The 20,677-nt window shown below is 38.6% G+C and overlaps 1 long non-coding RNA gene across 2 annotated transcripts in view; it reads right to left on the reverse strand.

Moving 5' to 3' along the window:
* The window catches only part of LOC123576808, a 28,519-nt gene extending 17,271 nt beyond the window's left edge, over positions 1 to 11,248 (reverse strand). For both annotated transcript variants that reach the window (XR_006701595.1, XR_006701594.1), the window contains exons 1-3: positions 10,843 to 11,248; positions 10,584 to 10,729; positions 7,696 to 7,837 (exon numbers count right to left, since the gene is read on the reverse strand). This is a non-coding gene — a long non-coding RNA (uncharacterized LOC123576808). The remainder of the gene's footprint in view (positions 1 to 7,695; positions 7,838 to 10,583; positions 10,730 to 10,842) is intronic.
* Positions 11,249 to 20,677: the final 9,429 nt, after the last annotated feature.

The raw sequence follows: 20,677 nt of genomic DNA on the forward strand, positions 1-20,677 counted from the left end.
GACAGAGAGAGAGACACACACACACAGAATCCAAAGTTGGCTCCAGGCTCCAAGCTGTCAGCACAAAGCCCGACGCAAGGCTTGAACTCAAGAACCATGAGATTATGACCTGAGCCAAAGTCAGGCGCTCAACCAACTGAGTTACCCAGGTATCCCGTGAAAAACCATCTTTTGACTCAGGTGTCTCTAGTCCCATGAGTTCACTGATCCATTTAATACACATTTAGTGAGCATGTGTCTAGTGTATTCACAACTCTATACCACAGCTAATAGAGATAATGATACTATTAGCTCTCGTTTTAATAAAATTTTTATTTTTTAAATAATTTCCAAATGCATTACTCATCTAATCCTAAGTAGAAGAAATGCCTGTGCCTTAAAAGAAATGTGGACGCCTGGGGAAACTATATATTCCATGTCAATGTAAAAATACAGTAAATTTTATAATTTCCATTATGTTTTATAAAATAAGAAAATCAACATGAGGTCAGCTTAACCTCAGATTCTTAGAGGGGTCTAACTCAGAGTAGTTCTTTTGTTTTGTTTTTTTTAATCTTGGGATAAACCTGACTGAATTTTTTAAAAGTTTTTTTTTTTCATAGAATCACAGTATGGAAATTTTGGAAGATGAAAAATAAAACACCCCTGTTCTAACTGATATTATTAGCACACATAAGAAAAAAAATAATGAAATGGAATATATACTGGAGTGTTTCCTTCCATTAATTTTTTAAGATATGCCATATCTTTATATAAAACAATACATATAGTTTTAACTATATATATATATATATATAACCATATATATATATATACACAAAGCTATATCTATAGTTTTTTTAATATTTTTAATGTTTATTTAATTTTTTTAATGTTTATTTGTTTTAGAGACAGAGAGACAGAGCACAAGTGGGGGAGGGGCAGAGAGAGCTGAAGACAGAATCTGAAGCAGGCTGCAGGCCCTGAGCTGTCAGCACAGAGCCTGACGCGGGGCTCGAACCCACAAACCATGACATCATGATCTGAGCTGAAGTCAGACACTCAACCGACTGAGCCACCCAGGTGCCCCTGTTTAATTATTTTTGAGAGAGAGAAAGAGTGACAGCAGGGGAGGAGCAGAGAGAGAGGGAGACACAGAGAGAAGCCGGTTCCAGGCTCTGAGCTGTCAGCACAGAGCCTGACACAGGGCTCAAACCCACAAACTGGGAGATCATGACCTGAGCCAAAGTTAGATGCTTAACCAACTGAGTCACCCAGGCACCTTTATAGTTTTAACTAACGTTAGGGCATAAATATTTATATGCTGCTACAGAGTGTTTATAACCATTTTAATATTTTTATCCTGTTACAGTGGGTGGATATATGACAATGTATCATATAACCGCTGCTCTGTTACTAGACATACAAAGTTTTCTAACTTTTCAACTATTCTGAGCAAAGTAGTCTTCCCATATTATTGTTTCTTTAAGGTAGTTCTCTATAGGAAACTTATTTAATTTTTTTTAATATGAAATTTATTGTCAAATTGGTTTCCATACAACACCCAGTGCTCATCCCAACAGGTGCCCTCCTCAGTGCCCATCACCCACTTTCCCCTCCCTTCCACCCCCCATCAACCCTCAGTTTATTCTTAGTTTTTAAGAGTCTCTTATGGTTTGGCTCTCACCCTCTCTTTTTTTTTTCCCCTCCCCTCCCCCATGGTCTTCTGTTAAGTTTCTCAGGATCCACATAAGAGTGAAAACATATGGTATCTGTCTTTCTTTGTAGGACTTATTTCAGTTAGCATATCACTCTCCAGTTCCATCCACGTTGCTACAAAAGGCCATACTTCATTCTTTCTCATTGCCAAGTAGTACTCCACTGTGTATAGAAACCACAATTTCTTTATCCATTCATCAGTTGATGGACATTTAGACTCTTTCCAACTTGAGAGTGCTGCTATAAACATTGGGGTACAAGTGCCCCTATGCATTAGCACTCCTGTATCCCTTGGGTCAATTCCTAGCAGTGCTACTGCTGGGTCATAGGGTAGGTCTATTTTTAATTTTTTGAGGAACCTCCACACTGTTTTCCAGAGTGGCTGCACCAGTTTGCATTCCCAACAGTGCAAGAGGGTTCCGGTTTCTCCACATCCTCTCCAGCATCTACAGTCTCCTGATTTGTTCATTTTAGCCACTCTGGGGTGAGGTGATATCTGAGTGTGGTTTTGATTTGTATTTCCCTGATGAGGAGCGACGTTGAGCATCTTTACATGTGCCTGTTGGCCATCTGGATGTCTTCTTTAGAGACGTGTATATTCATGTCTTCTGCCCGTTTCTTCACTGGATTATTTGTTTTTTGGGTGTAGGAAACTTATTTTAAATAATCTATCTTCTCTTAAGTTTGGGCTTTCTTGCTGAAACTATGGTATATTCTTGCCAATTAAGATGATTAAAATCTTAAAGACTTTTGTTGCAACTATTACTTAAATCTACATTCTTTCTTGAGTGACTGACACTTCTCTACAATTTTTTCTGACTGCTTTGTTCCTCTCAAGGTAAACAACATATTTTTCTGTAAATTTTTGTTATACACGTGCGGAACCATGAACATCACTGAGACACTCGAAAATACAAGTTGTACTTTCTTTAAGAATTAAACATAAAAAAAAATGGATCAGTGGTGATACCAGTGTTTTCTCTGGGCTTGAATGAAAGAACAAAACATTGGACCTGTGGAATCACTTCAGCCCTGTGAAGACAGATTTAGGAACACATTTTCTTAAGTAATATAGTGGATTTGCTTCAGCTTCTATTTGTTTCGTCTGCCCCCACCTCCCGGCCCCAAGCCTGTTTGCATGAAAACAAGAAATGTTTCTGATTTCCCATGTGCCTTACACCATTCTGCTATTCTTTTAATTAATCAGTCCTCTTGAAGTTACCTTGTCCATTCCTCCCACATTGTTCTAATTCTATCCCCAGATCCCGTAGTTGAGCTCTTCACAATACTTGCTAGCATCCCATTGGTGGTAGATTTTACAAGAGAAAGCAAATCGAGGCTTCTGTCACATTTATGTTATCTCTTCACCCAGCATGTGGCTTGAACTCACAACCCCAAGACCAAGAGTCCAATGCTCCATGGACAGAGCCAACCAGGCACTCCTACCTACTTCCGTTACAGGTAAAGTTTCATTTTATGCTTCCTGTGGGTTCTTTGCAGTAACTCCTAGACACTTTCTTCTTGCAGGGAATTTTGGTGCAGATCATTTGAAAAGTGGTAGCATGTGCAATTATGGCAGAAACAAAAGCTACAGGACCAAATCCCTCTAGCCAAAAAGAAGAAAAGGTCCACAGGATGCATACATTTTAAAATGCCTCAGTATACATTGAGGAGGGCACTTGTTGGGATGAGCACTGCGTGTTGTATGTAATCGATGAACCACGGGAATCTACCCCCAAACCAAGAGCACACTCGACACGCTGTATGTTAGCCAACTTGACAATAAATTATATTTTGAAAAAAAATTAATAAAAAAATGACTCAGTATAAATTTCAGCATGTCAAATATAACCAGGAGTACTTCATAAGACTGGTTAGCTATTTAAGCTCTATATACAAAGAATGTTGGAAAAATTACAAACAAATATGTTAAGGTCTTTTGTGTTCGATGTTGTTACAAAAGAAATACATGTTCACACACAAAAAATTCAAAATTCACAGAAAAGCACAAAGAAAAAAAATAAAATCCACCAGTAATAATTTAATCCTTTTTGTCAAGAGAACCACACTGTTCAAATTATAGGTATTTAAATAAAACTGGAATCATGCTCCACATCATGATCTCCAATCATGCTTTTTTCAACTAACAGTATCCTGGGAATAATTTTCTGTGTTATTGTGTTCTAAAACATGACTTTGGTCTTATTCTATATATGAATATACACAGGTTAGCTAATTCCTGTTTTTTAGCAGTTGTGGTTTTTTTTTCTATTATAAGTAACTGTAATTGTGACTTTACATAATTTTTTGCACATTTGTTATTATTTCCTCAGGAGACATTTTTGGAAAAACTCCTATTTTCACTAACCAGAATAAAAAATAATTTTAGGGCCACCCAGGTGGGCGTCCAACTTCAGCTCAGGTCATGATCTCCCGGTTCATGAGTTCAAGCCCTGTGTCCGGCTCTGTGCTGACAGTTCGGAGCCTAGAGACTGCTTTGGATTCTGTGTCTCCCTCTCTCTCTACCCTGTCCCTGCTCATACTCTGTCTCAAAATTAAATAAAACATTAAAAAAATGTTTTTAAATAATTTTAGAGATTTTTAAATCTCTAATGTAAATGTTAGGAAATATTGCTGAGTTGCCCATAGAGGACTTTTCCTTCTTTTATTTAAAAAAAAAAAAATTTTTTTTAACATTTATTTCTTTTTGAGACAGAGAGAGACAGAGCACGAACGGGGGGAGGGTCAGAGAGAGAGGGAGACACAGAATCGGAAGCAGGCTCCAGGCTCTGAGCTGTCAGCACAGAGCCCGACGCAGGGCTCGAACTCGTGAACCACCAGATCATGACCTGAGCCGAAGTCAGACACTTAACCAACTGAGCCACCCAGGCGCCCCGGACTTCTCCTTCTTTTAATCTGTGAAAATGTACTACATATATTCCTTCCTACATTTAAATTTTTTTTAAATTCAAGTGTGATATTGTTTACCAATTTCTAAAATGATCTAAGTGTGCCTATGTATCCATCCGTCAGTCCCTTTACACATTTAATCTTCTTATTTCTGTAAAAGTTTTTACTAGAAAGATGGCATTTCATCCCAACATGCTAACACGTGGAAGATGGCCACAGTTCATGTCAATCTTAATCCTTAACCCCTTCACTCAAAGCTCTCCCAGAAAGGCACTCTTAGATTACAATGGAAAATTACTACTTCTGATTGAAAAAAATAATCATAAAGACTTTTAGACTCTATGGTGGTCACCTAATAGTTTAGCTGCCCAGCATCCCATCCTCTCTTGGTCTATTTAATATTTTTGGTGGGGGACAGGGCTAACAACACCTCCCTCATTTCATCTGATGATAGTGCAGCTGCCAGTCAGCATCCTGTTCCTGTCACAGTGATTCATTTGTCCCTTCAGCAATTATTAAGCACCTACTTTGTGCCATGTACTATTCTAGGATCTTAAAATTCAGCAGTGAGCAAAAGTAAAAATGTTCCTGCTTTCTTAGAGCTTAGATCTGTACCAGGGAGAAGCTTAGCATGTCTGACTCCATATTGTTTCTATCTCCCGGGTGCTGTGACCTACAGCTTAGAAACTTCTGATGGGCCCTCCACATAGGCATGTTAATCACTGAAGGAATTTTGCTTACAGCTAAGATTTGTGAAAACTGCTTCCCCCCCACACCCCGAAACCTATCTCTCTTGGGGAAATAAGGAAGTACATGCAGAAATGACTATGCTATGTCTAAGATTTACAGGAACAACATGACCAGATGTCTGTACACAAAGATCAATTGACCAAGGACAAAGAAGTTACGTGACTTTCCTCAGAAGTCTACAGATATTAATCACCCATTGACTCAACCCTCTCCCGCTTCCCCCTTTTGCTGACATAAAAGAAGGTTAAATTTCATTGTTAGAGGACATGTTTGTTTGGGACAGTAGTCTGCCATTTCCTTGGTATGCTGGCTTTCCACATAAAGTTGCTTTCCTTGCCCCAACATCTTGGCTCTTGACTTACTGGTCTGTCATATGGCGAGCAGAGGAGCTTGGACTGGTTAGAGACCGTAGTTGGAAGAGTTGACCAAGTTAGACCAAATGGAGTTGCTTTCCAGAATTTTATATGCAGACAGTGAGAAAAATGTTCTTTCCAACTGAGAGCTATTGAGTAACTATTCCAACTATTTACTTACTGACTTACTCACTTATTTTAAGCTCTACACCCAACATTGGGGCTTGAACTCACAACCCCAGGATCAAGAGTCACATGTTTGACTGACTGAGCCAGCCAGGTACCCCCAAAGATACTATTTTAGAGCTCGCAGCAGCTATGTCCTCTCCGCCATGTGAGGGCACCAGAAAAATGAAGCCAAGAAGTACCGTAGAAGCAGAGAACAAACTGCTGGAGAGCCAGGGTCCTTGAGCTGTTTTGCATCCCCAGACCCAAGCCTGTGCTTCTCGGTTACAAGACACAGTTTGGTGCCCCCTGCCTTTTTGTCCTTAACCTATTTATCTAACACAGACTCTGGTCACACACCTCAGAACGTGGGATCTGGGAGTGCTAAGAAGCCAGCAGCAGGAGAGGAGACGCTAAGCTTATGTTTACGTTTTTCTTCTTTCTTTGCTCTAGCAGTACTTTACTTCGGTATTTTACCTCCCCACACATTTCATTCATCCAACAAACATTTATTCAGCAATTGCTGTGCATCAGATAGTCTTCAAGGTGCTAAGGACACAGCACATAAACAAAACACATAAAAATCCCTATCCTTAGCTCAATTTCTAGCTAAACAAAGCGAACTAACAAAGAGAGTGGTGATACAAAAAAACAAGCAGGAAATGAGACTAGGATGTTGAGAAAGGGGAGATAAGGGATTGTTAGGTTATGAAGAAGAGCCTGGGAAGGCCTTATTTTTAAGGAGTAGAGGGTTAAGCAGAGACTGAAGCTGAAGTGGGAGTAAACCTTGGGAAAGTTGAGGGACTGTGATTAGGAAATAGGAACAGTCCAGAAACACTGTGACACTGCCCAGATAAGTCAGCTCTTAGTGTCCAGTCCCTGGAAAGATTTAATTTTAAACAAGAAGGAAAGTGAGGGAAAAGGAAAAAGGTGTTAAAGGCTATCACAGACTTAGTTTACCCTGTTCTTTTAATACAGAGATAAAATGTTATAAGAGTGGAATGTCAAAAATTATCTTTTTAGCATACTTAATAAGGGATTCCCATCTAAGTCTCCATCGGTTTCCAATCCACCTTCCCCACCAGTGTCCTTGCCTAAAGAGTCACTGAGGGATCAGAGAGAGTCCAGATTCCATTGGATTGAAATCTAAAGTGAGGTGTCCTCCACTGAGATGCCAGGAGACACTAATGCCATAAAATCAGGAAACATCCACAACTTCAGGGACAGATAGACACTGTTAGCATATATATACATATAATATACATATACATATACATATACATATACATATACATATACATATAATATGCATATAATATACATATAACATACACCTAGTATACATATATATACATACATCTACTATACACACACACACACACACACACACACACACACACTCATGATCACTAAGACCCAGGCTAAACTGAAATGAAGCTCCTTCTCTGTCAAGGAGAAATGATTCCACTATTACTAAAACCCTAACCTCCTCTCTTCAAAAGAAGTAAGCCATGACTGTGCCCAGGAATGCGGCCCTTCAAAATCAAAGGCCCTCCCCTTCTCATAGATATCTCTACATCTCCTGTTGTGAAACACACAGGAGATCAAATGAAAGTGCTCAGAAAGCTGTTAGATCACCTGGCTTTAAAACCCTAGAGAATCTTACAATCAGTCTGTCTGGTGATGTGTCAGTGTCTTAGGGGCCTATGGACCCCATGGAGGCAAGCCTGGGAGGCTGGTTAATCAGAGAATCATAAATGCCTTGAAATGTAACCCATTTCCTTTCTTCCTATCCAGAGCCCCCTGGATTCATACGTACCCAGTATACTCTTATTGTAGCCTCTCATGTTTGGCCTTCATTTCCTCACTTGAAAATTATAAAGGTTATTTCAGATTTTCATTACGGTCCTCTCTGGGTAAATTCATCCAGCCTTTGGTGTTATCGGACCAAATGATCACCCCTGCAAGGAAAAACCACACCACTAAGACTCACTAAACACGTGCTCAGTGTTGATCCCAAGGGGACAAGATGAGTAGTATCAAATCCTGCCCCTAAGGGGCTCCCTCTAGTCTATAAATAGTGCTTTCAAGAACGTTTTCTACTTAATTTGAAATTTTTATATAGTTAGAAGAAAACAGTCCAGTCTCCTTAAAACAAAACAAAACCTTTAGTTAGAAGAAAGAGGAACCGTGGAACCATTTTTTTCACAGTGTTGGGAAATTCTGTAGAAGGTTATAAAACCTGTGCCAAGGATTAAGATGCCACTCCCTTCTGTTATGCACTTTGTGGACAAAATGCCAGGAAATCGAGGGACAAGCTACAAATAGCCCAAACCACAGAGGCTTGGAAAGTGGCCAACAACTGTTCCCCATACTGTGACTAACTGGGACTGGCTCTGAGTGAAAGTCCAAGAGCCATGCATGACAGCGGGGCCCTGTGGTAGACGGAGAATTGATGAGCCCTGAGTGCACATCGCCCCCAGACATTTGTCTGTTATTCCTCTTATATCCACTGATGGCAGTTACTGTTTCTAAGTAGAGGGTAAATTTCAAGAGCTTAATGCTGTTCTTTTTAAAAATAAATAACATTTTTAAAGAAGTTTTTATTTATTTATGCATTTTAAGAAAGACAGAGACAGTGAGACAGAGAATCCCAAGTAGGCTCCACACTGTCAGCACAAAGCCCAACACAGGGCTTGAACTCACGAGACCGTGAGATCATCAAGTAAGCCGAAAACAAGAGTTGGACGCTTAACTAACTGAGCCACCCAGATGCCCCAGAAATAAGTAACATTTTATATAAGAAGCATATATAAGGCAGCAGATTACATCCCTGCCCCTCTCAAATATTTAGCTTTCATACAAGCCTAACTGGCAGACCTAGGTTACCCAACAGACACAAATTCCCTGAGAAAGGAACTATCTTCACTCTAATGAGCTTAGCCTTTCATCTTTGTCCTGCATCTGAATGCCCCAGGGGATGGCATAAGATGGAGACTCCCAAGTCCACAGAGACCTAGTAACTCTAGGGCTCTACAAGGCAGGGCCCAGGAATCTACACCACAGCCATTATGCCAGGCCATCCTACACACGTAGAACTGAGAATGACCTCTTTAACCGGCAGCAGAATCACGGCATAGGAAGCATCAGAACTGAAGGCCAAGACCCCTGGGTTCCAGCCCACTGTGTGGTCTTAGGGAAACAACTTTTTTTTTTCTTTTTTCTTTTTTCTTTTGAAAGAAAGAGAGTGAGCAGGGAAGGGGCAGAGAGAGAGGGAGAGAATCCCAAGCAGGCTCCATGCCATCAGCGCAGAGCCCAATGTGGGACTCAAACCTACGGAACTGTGAGATCATTACCTGAGCTGAAATCAAGAGTCGGACGCTTACCTGACTGAGCCACCCAGGTGCCCCTTAGGGAAATAACTTTCTAAAAGGAGCCTCTGCATCAGTTTTCTTTTCTTTTTTGTTTTTAATTTTTTTTAATGTTTATTTATTTTTGAGAGAGAGAGAGACAGAGAGACAGAGCACAAGTGGGGGAGGGGCAGAGACAGGGAGACACAGAATCCAAAGCAGGCTCCAGGCTCTGAGCTGTCCGCACGAAGCCCGATGTGGGGCTTGAACTCACAAGCTGTGAGTTCATGACCTGAGCCAAAGTCAGACGCTCAACCAACTGAGCCACCCAGGCGCCCCTGGTTCAGTTTTCTAAAGAATGGATTTCAACATCGTTATGACCACTTATACTTTCGTTGTATTTGACATTGGAAGCCAAAATCTTAATGGGACAAGGACTATCACCAGGAAATATTGTAGTTGCAGCACAGTTGCAGGCATGTAGAGAAGGAGGAGGAGAGAGAAGCTGCTTGTCCCTGAATCCTATCACAAGGGCAGCCGCTCTGCACAAGCAGGCAGGAGCTGAGCCAGCTGGTCAGGCCGGCACTGCCACATCATCCTTGACTGCCCAAACCTTCTGGAATCAGTTCAGCACCTGGGTGTGCAGTAGGGTTATCCCTGACAGAGGATTAAGATAACTTCTCTGGGATACCATGGTACCTTCAGACAACTGCATGTGGTTTCGTTTGGCTACACAAAGGGTACTTGAGTGAAAAACACGGCTATAGAGGAGGGAAGAGTCAACATCTAGAAAGTCTTCTGAGCTAAACTAGTTAAAATTATAAGACAACAGCGGAAGAGTCAAAATAAGGAGCATCATGATTAGAATCGTCTTTTATAACAATCCCACTCAGATAGCACCATGAAGAGTGAGTGTGGGTGGGGACCAAAATGGAGGCAGAGAGACCAGTAAGAAAGTTGATGGACTGATGTATTTGAGAAGTGCACAAGCCTGGACGAGGCAACGGTAGTGGAATCACAGAGAGAGGAAGGGAGACACATGACGAAATGGTGGGCCATACAGGGCTTCTGACAGGTTGGATATGGCAGTTGAAAAAGAAAAGCCCCCAAATACAACAATAAAATTCAGTGAAACTAGAAACTTTAGGTCCAAACACGCTAAATCAACAGTCTGACGAATCTCAGAATGCTGTCTTCTATTGCCATTCTGAATCTCTCTACTGGACAATTTCTAAATTAATATTTCAGGAAGCTGGTCTACACTTGGACAGGAGCCTGCATGTCAAACCTGGGAGAGGGCTTAGAAAAGTAGCTTACAGTCTTCATACAAGTGAAAGAAAAGCTGTCAAACACTCACATCACTCTGCTGAGGTTTCTTCAAGAAATGCTCTTTGTCCCTTCATGGCGCTCTGGTATATTGGCCACCTCCATCCACTGTCAATCAAAAATGGGATCAAAAAAAGGAGACATGAAACATGAGGAATTTTCCAGCAAACTCTGTACCTTGAGAAGCAAGGAAACAAGATTAACTTGATTAATAACAGGAAAAGACAAAGATAAAACTCTCAAAGCATCACACTTCTCACTTTTCCAATCCCTCCCTTCATTGTACTTACCAAATGCTTTCTGATACAAGTTTTTTTATGTGGTTGATTTTATTTTGTTTTATTCCAAAATAATTGATGCTTACGATATTGGTTAAGCACACAGAGGTCATCACAGAAGAGTCCTCAGGAAATTCATAACATGAGAGTGTCAGGGAATCATGTCCCAGAACATGTCAAGGGCATGTGGACAGGATCCATCCTCTGTTTTGTTTGGACTCTTCTCCCGCAGCAACAAGAGTCCTGCCAAATGACCAGATTGGAATGGGGACAGGTCACTCTGCGGAGAATCAAGACATTTGAAATTCAGTCTCAGCTGTGCCGTGCAATCTCTCTAAGCCTTGGTTTCTTCGTTTGTGACAGAAGGAATTTATAATCATGGCCTCGTCAACCTCAAGGGGCTCGTGGGAGAATCTGAATAAGGTAAATAAAAACCTCTTTGTAAATTATAAAACGCTACAGCAACATCAGCTTGTTGAATTATTATTCCTCTTATTATTGTCATCAGATGAGGTGTTGGGCTAGCTCAACTGGTGGGGTGTAGGTAGTATGGACCAAATCTATCTTTATTCCTGAAGTCAATCCCCAAACCCTAATCACCCTCTTCAGGTGAATTATTGTTGTGTGTCATTTTCACATAAGGTTATTTGTGGACACCAACGAGAGCTTAGAACAATAACAAATTTTTTCTAGTGCTCATTGTGTCTTGTTGACCTCAGAGAGACATTACGGAACATGTTTCAATTTGATTTCAACTTGTAGAACAATGGAACAATAAATGCAATGGCCCCTCTACTGTAAACTTGGCACATCTCTTTATTTAGAAACTGAAGAAAATTCGAGGAAGAAGCTTGGTTTATTCATAAGAACTAATATGTTTGCTTCTATTTTTCTCCTAGTTTGTGGCACTTCTCAATATATTGGTAAATCATCTGATTAAAACTCCTTGTGGGTAAAATGGGATTAATAAATTATAACCGAAATGGCTCAGTGAACTCCCTAACAATCGTAAATTACTCTTTGGTTTCCAAGTTTTTTCCTAATGCTCCAAAATAAACATTTCAGTAGTGTATCAGTGTAACTGGTGGTACTAATGCCTTCTGCTAGGTCATCCCATCCTCAAGAGAATATGCCAAGAAGGGAATTGATTATAATCAGAATTATATGCCACCACAGCTTAACTGTACTCTTATACTAACCTCTAGTTCTAAAATAATGCCTCCTATTTTTAAAATGCAGTTGGTATTTTTAAACAAAAGATAGAGCAGCAGTGAGAGGACAAGATGAGCCAAAACCAAAATGGATGAGTTATTTTTAAATCTAAAACAAAAGTGGCAAGTCAGGACATAAAAACCGTTGTGTCTAAACAACATGGCACATCTAAATGATGACGTATCTAATAATTATCTAAATGTTTGATGTTAACAATGTACTGAAATTCCAGATTAATGGCTGAATTTCCCCTTCTTTTACTCAAAATCTAGTGGACTCGTGTAGACCTAGGTACATGCAGATAGGGAACGGCTCGTATGTAACAAATGTAATCATAATATAATAGTCACTAATCAAGTCATCTTAGAATCACAAATTATAGAATGACAAGGGGGAGACTTCTGCCAGCAACATGGCGGACTAGACTTTTATAGAAACTGCTCCTGTAACAGCCCTAAAACTTAAAATTCTGCATGAAATCTTTTTAAATTCTTTTCCATTCACGGCTGAGTTGGTAGGGAAAGAACTGTGTAAGAGCCAAAAGCAGACATTAGCCTACCATTCCTCCAGGAGGTGTAGAGCCTCGGATTTCACAGGCCTAAGGAAGACTGGAAACAAATCTGTGAAAACAAGGTAAGATGGCAGAGACTCGAATCGAATCTGAAGCTCCTCCCCCTACCAAGGATTTTCACCCTTGGGAAATAGGAATACATGACTCTCTTGACCTTGGCTGTGGAAGATGTTGGGAAAAAGGGTCTCTTAGAATTCCAAGATATAGAAGCAATCAAAGTGTCCATCAATAGATGAATGGATAAAGATGTGGTGTGTATATATATGTATATACACATATATATGATGGAATATTATTCAGCCATAAGAAAGAATGAGATCTTGCCATTTATGACGACATGGATGAACCTAGAGGGTATTATACTAAGTGAAATAAGCCAGACAGAGAAAGACAAATACCATATGATTTTACTTACATGTGGAATCTAAAAACTAGACAGGCCACCTGGGTGGGTCAGTCAGTTAAGCTTCTGACTCTGGGTTTCCACTCAGGTCATGATCTCACGGTTTCGTGGGTTTGGGCCCCACATCGCGCTCTGAGCTGGCAGCACACAATCTGCTAGGATTCTCCGTCTCCCTTTCTCTCTGCCCCTCCCCACTCACACTGTCTCTGTCTCTCTCAAAATAAATAAATAAACTTAAATAAATAAATAAATAAATAAATAAATAAACAAACAAAACAGAAACAGACCCATAACTGGGTGGAACAAGAGAACAAACCAATGGCTGCAAGAGGGCAGGGGTGTGAGAGGATGGGCAAAATGTTCAAAGGGGAGTGGGAGGTAAGGCTTCTGGTCATGGAATGAAAGATACAGCCTAGGGAATACAGTCAACAGTATAGTGTTGTAAGGTGCCAGATTGTAGCTACACTTGTGCGGAACACAGCATCATGCATAAACTTGTCTAATCACTTGTTGTACACCTGAAACTAATGTATCATTATGTGTCAACTATACTTCAATTAACAAAAAATGGCATGTCAAAACTCATAGAACACAACTGGAGACACATTTGTAACTTTAGAGTATCAGAAAAGAAGACTATAAATCAGTGAGATAAACATCCATCTCAAGAAAGTATAAAAACATAGCGAATAAAAATAAAGCAGAAGGGCACCTGGGTGGCTTAGTCGGTTAAGCATCTGACTCTTGATTTCGGCTCAGGTCATGATCTCATGGTTCGTGAGCTCAAGCCCTGCCCCCATCAGGCTCTGTGCTGACAGTGTAGAGCCTGCTTGAGATTTTCTCTCTCTCTCTCTGCCCCACCCCTGCTCACACTTGCTCTCTCTCCCTCTCAAAACAAACTTTAAAAATAAATAAAATAAAGCAGAAAATGTAAGATAATGAAAAGAAATTAACGTACCAGAAATAATACTTACAGTAGAAAATATTAACTAAGCCAAAACTTGTGTGCTGAAAAAAAGCTAATAAAACTTATCAATTCCTAGAGGTATTAGCCAGAGAAAAAAGAAGAGATGAAATAGATAAATTCCTAGAAAAATAAATCTTATAAAAACTGATACAGAAGAAATAATAAATCTGAACAGTCTACAACAATTTGAAAGTCTGAGTCTGTAATTAAAAACCTATACCAAAAAAAAAATCATAGTCTCAAGAAAGTTGACTTTACAGGACAATATTACCAAAGGATATACTAAGAGTGAACACTATCCAACATGGTTTATGAGGCCGTAATAATTTCGTTATCAAAGCTTGATAAAAACATTGTAAGAAAAGACAGTTACAAGAACCTCACTCATGAACAAAAATGCAAGAAACCTTACACAATGTATTAGCAAAACAAATCTAGTAATTTATTTGAAAAGGCAGGGGGAGAGTTACAAAAGAAACAAGGGAAAAGATTTTATTAATAAAGGTTAAAAACTACATTAGATTGCGCACAAGAAAACAAACAACACAATTAAAAAATGGGCCAAAGACCTTAACAGACACCTTGTCGAGAAGACATACAAATGACAAACAAGCATATGAAATGATGCCCCGCATCATATGTCATTAGGGAAAAACAAATTAAAACAACAATGAGATATCACTACACACCTGTTAGAGTGGCCAAAATCCAGAACACTGACAACACCAAATGCTGGCAAGGATGTGGGGCAACAGGTACTCTCATTCATTGCTAGTGGTAATGCAAAATGATACAGTCACTTTGGAAGACAATTTAGCCGTTTCTTACAAAACTAAAAACATCTCTATAAATGATTCAGCAATTGCACACTTTGGTATTTACCCAAAGGAATGGAAACCTTTTGTGTGGTTCTGTTCACACAAAAACTTGCACATGGATGTTTATAGCAGCTTTATTCATAACTGCTCAAACCTAGAAGCAACCAAGATGTCCTTCCATAGGTGAAAGGATAAACTGTGGTCCATCAAGACAGTGGAATATTATTCAGTGCTAAAAATAAATGAGCTATCAAGCCCTGTAAAGACATGGAAGATCCTTACATGCATGTTGTTAAGTGTAAAAAGCCAGTCTCAAAGGCTGCATACCAGCTATATGACATTCTGGTGAAGGCAAAACGATGGAGACAGCAAAGTGATCAGTGGCTTCCAGGGGCCTGGGGAGGGAGGGGTGAACAGGTGGAGCACTGAGAATTTTTAGAGCAGCGAAACTATTCTGTAGGACACTAAATTGGTGGATACATGTCGTTACACATTTGTCAAACCCATAGAATGTATAACACATAGAGTGAACTCTCATGTAAACTATGGACTTGGGTTAATAATAATTTATCAATTTCGGTTCAGTTGTAACAAATGTACCACTCTAATGAGAGATGTAGTCATCTATAGTCACGTGACAAGGAAGATCTGATGAACCTGAAAAAAGTCCTCTGAATTGGTCAAGGTCTGATGCAATGGGACATGGCAGCCTGCATCCTGGGAGCTGAGAGGAAGTTTGGGCTGTATTATCTAAGAAGCAGCCTTTGACTTGCTCCTGCCCACTTCTAGGTACATGGCCTTGGGCAGTTCTGCAATTACTCCCAGCCTCCACCATCTTCAGCAAAAGAAAAGATTCCTTAGAATAACATCTTACGAGTATTTAAATTATAACACAAGATCCCCTCTGTCAATGGGAATCACAAATCTGAGACCAAATGAACCAATAAAAATGTTGTTCACGGTTCTTTTTCTGAGATCTGTAGAGCAAATCTAATGACACTTTTGTAGGGAGACTTCTCTGAAATCAACTGAGGAAATGAGCTAGAGACAGATTGCCAATAACATTCAATTGGTGAAATACTTCAATTAGTTGAATTTTCATGTTTTTATCCTTATCTTTTTATCTCTTAAAGTAACTATTTCTAAATTGATGGTACTATAGACACCATGAAGTTATTCATCTTCAGAGTTTCTGTCTGGCAATTTGATACAGTGTCAAGACCATTTCAGTTTCTTAATTTCCTTCGTATAGCAATCACTTAAATAATTGAAACAAATTTTAAAAGTCATATCCTTCCCTATTTATTCATAATTATCCAATCAATTGAAGTACTTTCCTGTAACTTCAACCATAATATAATAAGTGCTATAATCAGATAAGTTTAAAGTTTAATCAACCCAGACTTCTATGTCTATGGAAATGTTTTAGTAATCTAAATTAAAATCACCTACGATAATTCACTCGCTCCTCTCAATGGTATTTGGTGGTTCAAGGAGGCGTACATGTCATGGGGTTAGCATTCAATGGCTTTGTATTGTATTAGGCAAAGTCACTTTCTTTAAGCATAATGTAAATTGCATTTTAATACCTCTATAGATTTCTACACTGGCAAGAGGAAAGCATAGCAAAATTTCTACATAAATTTGAACAGAACTGTTCAGTGCTATTCATCGTTACATCTCCATATTTTAAGGATATGAATTTGCTTACTTAAAAGCCATCTGAGGGGCGCCTGGGTGGCGCAGTCGGCTAAGCGTCCGACTTCAGCCAGGTCACGATCTCGCGGTCCGTGAGTTCGAGCCCCGCGTCGGGCTCTGGGCTGATGGCTCAGAGCCTGGAGCCTGTTTCTGATTCTGTGTCTCCCTCTCTCTCTGCCCCTCCCCCGTTCATGCTCTGTCTCTCTCTGTCCCCAAAATAAATAAACGTTGGGAAAAAAAAAATTAAAAAAAAAAAAAAAAAAAGCCATCTGATGAAATTCTAGTGCTTGTAGTTTGAAGGGCAAATAAGCTTGATCTCATTAGAGTCCATGGTGACATAGTCAAAGAAAGCATATGCACACGAATTGTTTGTGCTTTGGGAATACTCCACTCTTGTAAAAATCCAATTAGATTTTATATATATATATCTATATATATCTATATATCTATATATCTATCTATATCTATCTATCTATCTATATCTATCTATCTATCTATATCTATCTATCTATCTATATATATATATATATTAGATTTTATATATACATTATATTATACACATTACATATATAATACATTATATATATATACATATATATATATATGCACGCGAAAGCATATGCATGCGAATTGTTTGTGCTTTGGGAATACAACACTCTTGTAAAAATCCAATTAGATTATATATATATATATATATATATATACACACATTATATTATATACATTACATATATAATACATTATATATATATAATCTAATTGGATATAGAATGCATTATATATAATATATATTATATAATATATTGTAATTTTTATAATTAATATAATATAGTATATTATATATATTATATAATATATATTATATATATATAATACATAATAGATTACAGACACACATACTGAGAGATATATTATTCAGGTCTATAGAGCTACTGGAGGCAAAAGTCTACTAAATCAGGAAGCCACTTCTGTATCTCAGTACACAGTCGTATCAAATACTGTGAATTGATTGCTGCTTTTTTTCCACTTATACGTTCTATGAACATTTGGAAAACATAGGCAATGATAAGGAGAGAACAACAATAATTTGTAAACCCATTTACTATTAAAATATACTTATCTTTAACATTTTGAACATACAGAAGAGTATAAAAAAAGGCAACAAGAATCGCCTATAATAATATCCAGAGATAATCACTTTTAACAGTTTGATATAAACACATATATATGTACATACACATATGTATGCAAGGACTTACGTATATCAGTTTTTTAAATTGGGATTTTATTACTATATATGCAGCTTCTTACCTGGAGTTTTCCACTCAAAATTATACCATGAGTTTTCTTGTCACATTATTAGATTTATTTCCAAAACATGTTTGTTTCTGATGGCTATAAAATATTTCTATTAGACTATAAACTTCATGAACAAAGGGACTATATCTTGTTCATACAGCCAGTACCACATATGCCATAATTTATTTAACCATTTTCCAATTGTTTCATGTTTAGGTCGTTTCCAAGTTTTCACTGCCATAAGTATTACATTATTAATGTAGGAATTTTCCCACTATTTCCCCTTTGCTGACAGCTTTTTTAGTCTCTATCTCCCACCCTCAGAGGGAGTCCGGCTTTGCCTAATGATGCTTGGAGATTTTGTGATGTAGATTTGGAAGGAAAGAGGTAAGGTTGAAGTTGAAGAGTAAGAGGTGTGTGGTCTAGGACCGGAAGAAGAATCTTCTGAGAATTTGAGGATAAGATGTGGGAGTAGCTGTGGAAGAGGAACAGATGGGAGACAAGAGGAACCGCAGTGGTCTCCGTAATGTCCTCCCTGTGCTTTTCAAATGCCAAGTGTGAAAACGGAAGTGGAATCAGTTTTTTGTATTGTTTTGTTCCTTCTTGCCTGCCCAGCATTCATTTTAGTCTTAATCTGTTAATCTTTAAAAAAATTTTTCTAATGTTTATTTATTTTTGAGAGAGAGAGAGAGGAAGGGCCAGAGAGAGAGGGAGACACAGAATCCGAAGCAGGCTCCAGGCTCCAAGCTGCCAGCACAGAGCCCGATGCGGGGCTCAAACTCACGAACCGCGAGATCATGACCTGAGCCGAAGTCAGACATTTAACTAACTGAGCCACCCCGGCGCCCCTTAATCTGCTTAATCTTCAGCATCTGACTTCAGCTCAGGTCATGATCTTGTGGTTCATGGATTTGAGCCCTACACTGGGCTCTGCTGTCAGCACAGAGCCCACTTGAGATTCTCTGTCCCTCTCTCTCTCTCTGCCTCTCCCCTGCTTGTGCTCTCTCTTCATCAAAAATAAATAAACATTAAAAAAATTTTTTTAAATAATTTCCCTAAGGAGGAAAAGGTTTTTTTGAGCCTGGCATACATAGGGCAATTCTTAGACAATAATATTCAACTGTGACATTAGAGTAACTGTCATAGGTTAAAATTTAACTCAGGTATGGCCAACTCAGCCAAATATTTGTTGTTGTTGCGAGAGTTGTTGAGCTGCTTGAAAAATACATTCTTTACCAAAATATTCATAAAATATTTAATTAGTATTTAACCCAAAATATGATATCTATTTCAAGAAGAACAAGCACAAAATTAACTATAGATATAATTTTTTAACAGGTAATACAAAAGTGTGACCACTTTTAGTAACATTAAATTGGAAAGTCCTTCTTACCTTGAAACCAAAGTCAGAAGAAAATGAAAAAGCTTTTTTTTTTTTTTAAGTCACCTGGTATAATCACGTGAGCAAATCTTTAAAAACTATATGGAATAAACTTCTCTACTGAGCCCTGAAACAGTTTAAAGAAAAAAGATACATTCCAAATACATGTTAGAAGCAACACGTAAGAAGAAAGCTTAAACCTTAAGAAGAAGGCTACTAACCAAACTCACTTATGTTGGTCAAAGCCATCCTAGACAAAACATTAGGAGATAGAACTGAATGAAATACTGAAAGGATAACAGATCATGAAAAAGTGCAATTCATTCTAGACTGCAAGGCCCATTTGACATTACTAAATAAACTCACATATTATTCTTGCTTAGCTACCCCAAACATGTCTGATTCCAAATCTATTTAAGATTTTTTTGAAAAGCTTGATGTAGGATTAAATGGATATTGCCTGAATGTTAAAAAAAACAATACAGCCTGGGGCGCCTGGGTGGCTCAGTCGGTTGGAGTGTCTGACTTTGGCTCAGGTCACGATCTCACGGTTCGTGGGTTCAAGCCCCGCATCGGGCTCTGTGCTGACAGCTAGAAGTCTGGAGCCTGTTTCGGATTCTGTGTCTCCCTCTCTCTCTGCCCCTCCCCTGCTCACACTCTGTCTCTGTCTCTGTCTCTCTCTCTCTCTCTCAAAAATAAACATTTAAAAAACAAACAAACAAAAAACGAATACACAATGTAACTCTAAAGCCAGCGTTATGCTTAGTGGCTAAATAATGGGAAGTATTTCCTTTAAAGTCAGAAATAAGGTAAGAATATGTTAGATCAGTACAATTATTTAATACTGTTCTCAACATCGAAGAAAATGCAATTAATCAAGCAAATGAAGTGAAGCATGCATATCTGAAGGGAGAATGCAGAAGTATTAGTATTTTATACGTGTGAACTCCTGGAAAACAAATTGCAAAATTTTTGGAACTGTTAAGAGAATCAGGAAGATAGCTAGTTTCGAAATAAAGATACAAAGATGCAATTGCTCTTTTCACATACCAACCATAACAAGTGAGAAAACTACCACATTTAAAATAGCAGCTCACAACAAAAAACTCAAATTGAAAAAAATTAAAGAGATATATGCATGCCCATTGTATTCAGCAGTAATAGTAGTAACCGCCACAAGAACAACATGGATGGTCCTGATATAGGAAAAGACACACTGCCAAGGAGCAGAACAGAAAATTCCAGAAACACTCAAGTATTATGAGAATTCAGAGTAAAATAAATGTGGCATTTCAAGTCACAAGGGAAAGATTTGTTACTCACTAAATAATTTGGGACAACTGGCCAGCCACTTTAAGGAAAAGTCAAATTTCACACATTAAATTCCAGTTAGATAAAAAGCATTCATAAATGTAAAAAATTAAAAAAAATTATGAGAAAACACTTCTGATATAAGGGTGGAACATGACTTTCTTAACTTGACACCAAAGCCAGAAAC

This window comes from Leopardus geoffroyi, chromosome D2 (assembly GCF_018350155.1).
Source record: "Leopardus geoffroyi isolate Oge1 chromosome D2, O.geoffroyi_Oge1_pat1.0, whole genome shotgun sequence".
Taxonomy (NCBI): domain Eukaryota; kingdom Metazoa; phylum Chordata; class Mammalia; order Carnivora; family Felidae; genus Leopardus; species Leopardus geoffroyi.